Here is a 9973-nt window from a genome sequence, read left to right as displayed (position 1 = left end):
TCCAAATGACTTTTAATTTTGCCATTGTTTTCATTAACAGAGTGGAGGAAGAGCAAAAATATAATCATCATGGTGAGGATCATTTGGAATAATAACACTATTTTTGAAAAATCCCATATCTGTTGTTAACAGAAGAAAAGTTGAATTCCTAGAAAACCCTTCGGGGCACAAACCCTCTTCCCTCCCTGTCTCCAGCACTTTGGCCATGCGAGCAGCTTTGTATTTTATTGGCTCCCTCTGCAGTGGGGACCTGCAGCAGGTCAGTGGGATGTGCTCAGTGCAGGAACAGTCTGTGCAGGATCTCTCGCTGTTTCATTTTGCTGAGGTTTCTACAAACATTTCATTCATTTGCAGTTCAGGATGTTTCATGTTCCATAAGCTTCGCTTCGAGATTTGTGGGAGAATGAGACCAGAATTTCAAGCAGAAGCCAATGAGACTCATCTGTGTTCACGTCAGCCCTATAAATCAGCCCAGGCACTCAAACAAGTTCATGAACCTTTGGGAAACTCGGAACAAACCCAGGCTGAATCTCCAGGCTAGATGCACAGTTTTCCTAGTAAATAATTCAGGACATGCAGCTGAGCTGGCAAGATAATGATTTCTAAAGCAAAAATAAGGTAAAGCACTGATATCAGATGGGATAAACACATTTTTAATGCAGTTGTGCTAAAGAATGTGCTGGTGTAATCTCGGAATGTAAATTTGCCTGCTCTGACCACTGTGACTTTCCCCACAGTTTTATTTCTCTTGCACATCACAAATACCAACAGCTCACTGAAATTAGCAGGAATCCCAAGTGCTTGAAAACCTCTGCCAAATCCAGCCTGTGCTGTGTGTTCTGTGTCCTCTTTAATGTGCAATATTGCACATTCTCTGAATGAAGAGCGAATTGGTGCTGTATGGGTTTGTTTCACAGCCCCAGTGCTGCGGGCAGGAGCTGAGCATGGGGAATCCAGCCTGCAAATGGGAGGATCCTTTAGAATCTGTAATTGAAATAATTACTTGGGATATGAGAGTGTGGCGGAGGAGCTCATGCTGTGTGTCCGCTTGGCACTGGTGTGGGTCTGAGAAATTTGGGTTTCACATGGCAGCTGTGCTTGCATGCAGTTGCCCAGTGCGGTGGAGGTCCTGAATTCGTGGCACTGTACTTAAGAAGCACAAAACACTGCAAGCAAGAAGGATTCAGGAGTGCACTGTGCCACTGCACCCAAACTGAGATCCTGGCTAGCACTGTGCAGGGGAGGAGGGCAGGGGCTGGTCAGGCTGGTCAGGCACTCACACCCCCCTGTTTGCACCTGGTCCAGACCAAAGTGCTTCTTTCCCCCTTACATCCTAGGGGCACGTGCAGGAGCCCAAGCCTTGGCCTGGGACAGCTTTCAGCAAGAGCAACGAGCTCCAGCCCAGCTGTATGCTGAGAGCAGTTTACTTCTCCTCTTTGTCCTCTGGGTGCAAATGAGCAAAAACGACACTTGGACAGGGCAGCGAGGTGTTCCTCTTCTGTTGGCATAAAAGAGAATGACCAGACAGAGAAATAAAGGGAGAGAAAAATCTGCTCACACGTGCACACGCAGATATTGTGATGAAAATGAAGATGGTTCTGTTGTGTGAATGTTTCGAGGAGCACAGAGCACTGGGAACATGTTCCAAATGTCAAATGGATTATACTCCAGCGCCCTTATTGTTTCATATAATTCTCATCTAATGTCACCCCTGGCAACAATAATACAAGTCTCAATATTCGCTTTGATGGAGCCTCACTGAATATTTTTAAGCAATGAGGAAATTGCCAGGGGGAGTGAGAGAAGGAGGGGCAGGCGGGATGGGGACAGCACCCAGCACGAGGGTGACAAAACAGATCCCCAAATTAAATCCATCAGGAAGATTGAGTTTGCAATTTCAGGGTCTCTGACGCCCGCGCTGCTGCGGCTCGGCGAGGCTCGCGTTTGAGTCTTAATCATGAGGTTTGTCTCCATCGGAATACAATTAGGGAGCCTGAGCTTGAAGCAAACGGATCGGAGGAGCGGAGTGAAGGCAAACACAGTAACACAAAGAGGGACAAATCTTCGTCATTTTGCCAGGCTGAACGGAGCTGTCGCATTACAAGGTCAGGCCGAAGCGAGCTGATTTTGCAGGAAGGAGGGATGAAATGACTACAAAGGTGGAAAGTGCAGAGAGGCAGCACTGGCTCATCCTCCGTTATTTGATTGCTCTTCTGACCCCACAGGTTTTCATAAAGTTGATTAACAGATCCAGGAGCCGTGCTGCTTCCCATCCTCCTTCCAGGCGGGCTGAGAAAACAGGAGCAGCAGCACTGAGAGGCTGCTGATAAACATGCAAATGGGGTTCAGTCTGCCAGGAGCTGCACACCAAGTGGAACCTCAGCTGGGCGGCTCCTGGAACCACAGATGGGATCAGGACAACTGCATCCTTCCCATCCACCCGGCGCAGGGCAGTGAGCCCTCTCCTGGGGCAGGACCTGCAAGAGTAAGCAGGAATTAGGAGCGTTCGAGCTGCGTTCAGTTCAGGCTTTAATCTGCAGAGCATGAAGAAATTCTCATTAAAGTCAGTCACCAAAGTTTATGTCCATTTGACCTGTAGAAAGGTTAGTTCAAAACAAAATCTTCGTGTGGGAAGAATGGAAAACACTTCAAAGCAGCTAAATCAGAGGAAGATGCTTAGCCTTTTAATTTAATTCTCCGAGGAGTCTTCTAGCATGGATACAGCAGTCTGTTCCAAATTGGTGCTGTCATTCCAGACACACAGACCTGGGAATGGACAATTCAGGGCCCATAATATTTATAGTCTCAGTGTGTGGCCTCTCTTCTGTGTCCTGCTGTCTACTCTGATTGCACGGTGTTTGTCTTACTCCAAGAGCCATCATATGTGACGCAGACATAATGTTTCCCTTCTTATTTCTCCTTTAAATTATAGGAGTTTCACTGAGCTCTATGATTTGTGCAGGCAGTATTACAGGCATCAATCACAGCTTGCCTTTTCCCTTCCATCTCTAATGGCACAAGGTTCTTCCTTCAGTGCTCACGGTCCCACACAGACCTAGTGTGAGTTAAAAGCTATCAGCTGGGGAGGGGCTGGAAGGGCAGAGCAGTGTTCATTCTTAGAGGTCAGACAGGTGAGCAAAAAGCAAAATACTGTCAGCTTGTGCAGCCATGATCTGAACATCACTTTTTATGGTTATCTGCTCCTGTTTCATGACAGGGATTCAGGAGATGGGCGGGCTGTGCACAGCTCCCAATTCCTGCTCATCAGATCCCTTTATTCCCTCTCCTTGGTTACAGAGCTGGGACCAAGCTTCTCCCTGGCCATTACCAGCCTGAAGTATATTTTATATAGGATCTCTGCAGTGAGAGGAGGTGTAGACAGAGCCTGCACAACCTGCTTGGATACCACGTTACCAACAGGTAGTGAGATAAATCCCACTTTACACTCCCTCTTCAGCTGGTGAAAACAGAAGGGCGCCCTGCAGAAGTCACCTTCAGTCCCCAAATAGTCTCATGCTGACTGAAGATCCCCATCTCTTGCTGTTGGCTGCAAAGTATCTTAATATAGCTGCTCAGTGAGGTACTTGCATCCAAGAGTGAGCACCCAAGAGCATGCATGCTCTGTGGGCTGTACCAAGCAAAAAAACTTTACATTTAAGCTAAGGGGCCCCTAAAAAGTATCAGAGCAGCCACTTTCATAAATGTGTACCGTCATAAACACGTACCAGAACAGACTAAGGGAGATTTAGGGTATATAAAGAGTAGAGTCTTTAGAAGACACGCTGCCTTACTCTCCCTGCTGAAATTCTGCTGTTGGCTTTGGCTCATTTTCAGCTCTTGAGAGCTGACCAGACGCTGTCAGAATTGTCCCCTTCGTGAGGAACAACAGAAGATGGTTTTGTAATCCATGGCCCTGAGAAGATGGTCTTGCTTACAGTAACCCATGGCCTTGAGGGCTGTCCTTTTGGTGCCCTTCCTCCTCTCATCCCAACGAAATGCAATAATAGCCAGCCACCTGCAACTTGCTTTTGTACTGCTGGTGTTTGGTATTCTCTCTGCTACTGCCTGAGGGTATGTGCCAATCTGTTAATACATATATAAATATTATCCTTATTAATCCCTCGGAGAAAAATAGTATCAACAAAACTTATTATTATTTCCTATGCGGCTGACTGAGTAATGTGAACCAGATGATGTTTATGTTTAAGAAATGAAAATGCCAATAAAAAAGTAATTTTAAATAAGTCACCTCTTGGTATTTTCCTCTACCAAATGGAGGAATAACAGAGACATGCTACATCTGCGTGTTAAAATTCAGCAAAAACAAATGGTCTTTATTGCAGCAGTCACAGTGGTTACAGCCATGATGGCCCCACTGCAGGGCTGCACTCTAATTTTTAGTACATTCCTAAATGTTCAGCACCTCTGTGGGAAGTGCTTAATAAATTAAGAGTTTGTGAATGCTTCTGGGCAGAGTGCAGAGCTGCCAGGTCTCAGTTGTGCCCTTCAGAGTGCAGAGCTGGGAAGACAGGTCTGCTGCTGGGAAAAGCTGGTGTAACACTTTGTGCTCGGTAAGGCCAAGCTTCTTTACATGGATGTACGTAGTTCTGGAGCTCATTCATCCATACCAACAGCACAAGATGAAAGAAAGAGGGAAAAATCAGTAAAATCACACTTCTCCAAATAGGACAAAAGGAGCACTGCAGCTGTAGGAATGGCCCTCTGCATTCAGGCAGTGAGGGAACCCACGGCAAATACCATTGGTGGATGATTCTGTTCTGCAAGGAGACATATTTATCTGATGCTTATTAGAGAGTGTGTATCTGACCAGATGTGAAGCTCAGAAAACTCTTTCCAATTTCCTGCTTCCATATGTCCATTGCTTCCCAAAGTTTTCATCTTCCAGGCTGTAATTATTACTGATTGATCCTTTTCATTAAATGATTTCTTGTTTTTTTGTTTGTTTTGAGTCTTTGAATTCCGTAAGCGAAATTCTTTTTTTTTTTTTGCCATTTTTAGTTCCAATTATCAACGAAAGAACCATCAAGAGCTAAAAAAACGGAACGGCCAAATTACAAACCAACGATGCCCATCATCTTCCAGAAATGAGAATAATCAGGCTACTTTTCTAACATGATGAAAATAGAGCTCTCCATTGCAAGTGGATCGTGTTGCATCTGTCAGACTTCGGCCCTGTCTGTGATTACGAGCTGGCTATCGTCCACTTCCAATTGCCTTGCACCTCTCTCAATAGCTGAGGTTTCTCCTCGAGCTCCAGCCTGGCCTATTGTGTGATCAGATGGGCCTCTCAGCTTGCTTGAAAATGCAATCAATTGTCTAGTCTTTCTGGCTGTGAAAATAATAATAATGTTTAAAAAACTGCTTCTTAAAGAGAGAGAGTCAGACAGCAAGATGCTAGTATGAATTTCTCTTTCTGCAGTATATCTGCTCATGTCTCTCCACCTCTCTAGCTGATCGTCTATCTGTCTTTCTAAAAATAATAGATGTTTTTAAAAAATAGTTTAAAAAAGGTGACAGTCATTCAGCAGAAGGCATTATAGCCCATAAATTTCATTCAGGCCTTTATGTGAGGGCCAGAAAGGGCTTAGCTTTAGTGCTGGCTTCTGAAAGAGCTGACTTTCTTCCAATAAGAGCCCAAGTGGGAAGTGAAGGGCTCAGCTGGGTGAACCTGGGATAGACGAACCTGGGTACCATGCTAATGGAGCTGAGCATCTCCAGATCAGGCTCCATCCAGAGGATGAAGGTTTAGCAGACATGGTGGTGATTTAGTGGGTAGGTAGTGACTGACTGATGATCTCAGAGGTCTTTTCCAACCTTAACAATTCTATGATTCCATGGTTGTATGGAAACTCCTGAATCACGGCCTGAACTTCTGTTTGACCACCTCTCCTAGACCCCATTTAAGAGCTGACTATCACTGGGAAAGGATTTGTTTTGGAGATTGTTCCTTTCGGATTCTTCTCAGCGAGCCCAGAACAAGGGTAAGCTTTCCATCCATTCTTTTTTTATCATGACAACCTGTTTAGCCTAACTTGCTTGTATATTTCTTAATTGTAACATCCCTGTATTCATTGATTATACAGTGGTGTACATCTCTGCTCTTCCTCCCCATGCCTCATCCTCCCCATGCAGCTCCACAGCCCAGGGCCAGAGCAGCAGGGTTAGAAAAGTTTTCTTCCCCCTTCGAAATAACAAAAGCTTCTCAGGCAGGCACACATCTCCAACATGCAGCGGATGGAACAATTAAAAAAGTGATAACAGCTCTATCTTGGTTCTGAACACTCCAGTAGAGTGAGGAGATAAACCCCCGTTCATTCAAAGTCATTAACGGCTCAGCAATTTCAGTGCCATTTCCCATCGAAATGTATGAATTTTTAATCCTTTAATTGCATGCTATCCTAAACACCACGCGTGCTTCCTTCTTATTTATCCGCTTGCTTTTGTTGTAAGAGGTAAATATGTTTCTGAGCTGGCTTTTCTTGGGAAGAACCCATTGTGATCTGTCTGCGGGCAGGCAGTGCAGCCTCTGGTGGGCTCTGATGGGGTGGGCTGAGATCCTGGATGGGCACAAGGCTGGGGGGAAAGCAGAGCTTTTCTTCCCAGCCCCTGAACTGGCTTTCATGATAACAGGAAAATTAATTACTAGGGAGATTACTGAAAGGAATATTCTGCTGATTGTGTTTATTTGAGGCATCTGTTTGGTTTTGTTTCTGAAGAAACTCCTGTGTTTTGCTCTTGGAGCTCTGAATGGCCGGTGCTACGGCAATTGTTGAAATAAATAGGCGTTCATTTCTGACCTCAGGAATGTTTGTGGAGCTTTGTCTGCTCTGAGCAGGGCTTTTAGGAGACTGAACACAACGGCTCATGCCAAGATTGAGATCACGTCTTCTCAACGACTGGGGAGACTGGAGACAGGGATTAACTCTAGATTATGAGCTTCATAATTATAACAGGGGCTCATTTAACGGAAATAATCAACAGAACAAACTACTTCTAAAGCATCTGATACTTGTTGGGAGGAAAAGGGAGGTAATTTTTCTTGTCATGAAGGATCTATCAGCAGTTCATGGTGACAATTACAATATTTATTTGCCTTCAGTAACTTTCCTGTTGTGGATGGGTTTGTTTCTTGCCTGTGGAATAAGAGTAAATAATCTGTGAAATTCCTGCAGGTTTTGTCTGACACTCCATTGCTCTCCCTTTTGCATTTTTACCTGCACTTCTACAAATTTAGTATGTCGAGCTCTAAATGAGGACCCTGATGGTCTTCACTCGCCTTGCACTTTGCTGCAAATTGGTGACATAAATTTCAAGCCAACGAATAATGTGGGCAATGGAGTTGAAGGGCAGAAGATATCACAGGAATTACTGAGCTGATTTCCTCCATAGCTCAGGTCACACATGGAGTAATTCCTAAGCTGGAGGACATTAGTCTTCCCATTATGCAAGGCGTATTGGTTCAAAAGTTCAACTGTTTGGCAAAATTCACATGGTACCCTTGTGCTCTGAGCAAGGAGGGAGCATATATTTGGGTCTCAGAAGATGCCTGTGAACTGAAACGTGTGTCATAAATCTGAGCTTTTTGCCACTGTACTTGAGCCAGATTTCTGCGGATGTTTAGAAGGGTTTGAAATGCCCATGGAAGAGATAAGGCTGGGGGCAAAGGGGTGCTGATCTTCTTGCAGATGGGAAAGCGTGTTGCCTCTCAGAGCTTTGTTGGAGTTGTGATGGATTTGTGAATCCCAGCATCGCTATCATGTATGTCACCTTCATATGTTCTTTGACCCAACAGGACTTGAAAAGTACCGGAATGCTCAGACATACACATCCTGATCTAATTATGCAGATTCAGACAATCTGCTGGGAATTGAGATCGGGGTTTGAGTGCAGTGCAGCACAGGTCTGAAAGCAAACATGGCTGTGAGGTGCTGGTACTCTCCTGGCTCAGAACTTTAATGGCTGAAATCAGCACAGAGCCACCTGTTATGTGTTCTGAGCAGGACTGGCCCCTAACTGAGGTCTGAACCTACTAATGTTTAGAGTTTTTCAGTACCACGAAGCCAAGCCAAATCAGTCCTGAGGTCTCCTTGCTAACACAGATGATATTTTGTAAACTTCTCACCGATTCAAAATGTTAAATGCGGTAAAGTAAATGTTTTCTTAAGCAAGCTATTTGCAAGTCAGGACCAACTGCATGCTTCACGCTGGCTAATATCCAGCATGACATGGCTGAGCAGGTGTACAGATATTAATGTCTTTGTATTAGGACCTGCAGTAAACACGATTCCAGCAATATCACAGGGACCAATTGGCTATTAAGCTAGAGGCTAAATTTGTTGGTTTTTATTTTCTAATGTCGCAATAAATCTTTGTTTTCTACAAAGCCTAGGAAAATGTTAAATCAAATCCCCTTCTTCTCTCCCCCCCCACCCCTCCTTAGTTATTGATTGAGAGTATTATATATCAACTAACCACAAGGAGAGCATGCCATAACTCTGATTGATCGCCCGTATATTTCTGGCACTAGTTCTGTGACAAGTGCATGCTTTGCTGGCCACCCTTGTCTGTGCTTTATGGCACTGGCCTTCTCCCCTGGCCGATTCATAGATTAAATGATGGGAGCAGCATGATGCATGAGGTCTTTCGAGGTGACCTTCTGCCCAGGGAGCTGGGTACCTTGCTGCATAGGAAAGACAAACACTTCCCCCTCTCCCAAAATAACGTTCATCTATGCAAAAAAACCTGCTCATGAAAACAGAAGGAAAGGAGGTAGAGGGGAGAGCAAGACTGAGAGGCAAAGAAAAGCTGCTAAGCTCAGAATAGGATCGGTGATCTTCATGTGATTTCACCTCCAGGGTCACAGCAGTCTCTGCGCAAACACCAGGTGCAACAAAATCTTGTGTTTGTTACCAAAATGCAACAGACTCGCTGGCTGCATCGTGCAGCCCTTCCCTGCTGCCCAGTCCTACAGCCCACACAAGGGAGTTGTGATCTCTTTGCTCTTTGGCTCTGAGTCTTTGCTTCTCTGTTTCTTTTGCACGGAGGACCTGAGCCCTCCTGGTGCGTTTCAGATCCTTGTTGATGGCAGAGAATCATTTCTCACACGTGGTTAATTTTGCCATATTAACTAACAGAAGGAAAATGCTGTTATGAATATAACATAATTCAGAATCATCCCTTAGCAGATTTTACTTTGGTGGGATAAATTTATCCCTGTCAGATTTTAAGAGCTGTCCACTGCTGATTCCTAATGAGGCAAACCAGCTCTGGATAACAATAATTTCTACAAATCTGCTTATCTGGGCTAAGTGTTTATCCCTTTAGCTGGATACCTCTTGATCCAGAATCATTGTTATAAAACATACGCAGGGAGTGTCTGCAACAAGCATGTAATTGAAAAGCATTTGCTTGCTTAGTTGTTCAGTGCTCAGTAGAAAACCAAGAACAGGAATTGAAGTGCCTGTTGCCAATCCTCTTCTCCAGTGTAGCACATGGGAGGCTTTAAAATAATGCCTTCAAATAACCAGCTTGGGGGACTGGATGAGACCAGTGGAACACCAGCAGTGTGTATGAGGTGACAGGACTTGTGGCTGTGTGCTTGGAACACTGAACCAAAGAGAAGTTGTCAGAGCTCAGAAGAACATGGGAGCAAACAGAGACCCTGAAAGAGAAGCTGAAGGAACGTTACTGTGAGGAAGAAATACTTGGGTTAAATGGCTGTCGAAGAGGAAGGAGGAAAAATGCTGACTGTGGTCTGTAATTAATCTGTCGGGGTTGGCTTAAAAAGCTTCTTGCTTAAATGGAAATGTATGGAGTGAAAGGGTAGATCAGACATATATCTCAGATTATAGTTTTTGGCCCACAGCATCATAGAAACTCATTTCAAGGTAGATGCAGTGAAGGAAAATAAAATGGAACACTGAAAGTACAACCTGTTAGTGGTGATAGGTGA

Source organism: Tetrao urogallus (assembly GCF_951394365.1).
Source record: "Tetrao urogallus genome assembly, chromosome: 23".
Classification (NCBI taxonomy): domain Eukaryota; kingdom Metazoa; phylum Chordata; class Aves; order Galliformes; family Phasianidae; genus Tetrao; species Tetrao urogallus.
This window is presented reverse-complemented; position numbering follows the sequence as displayed.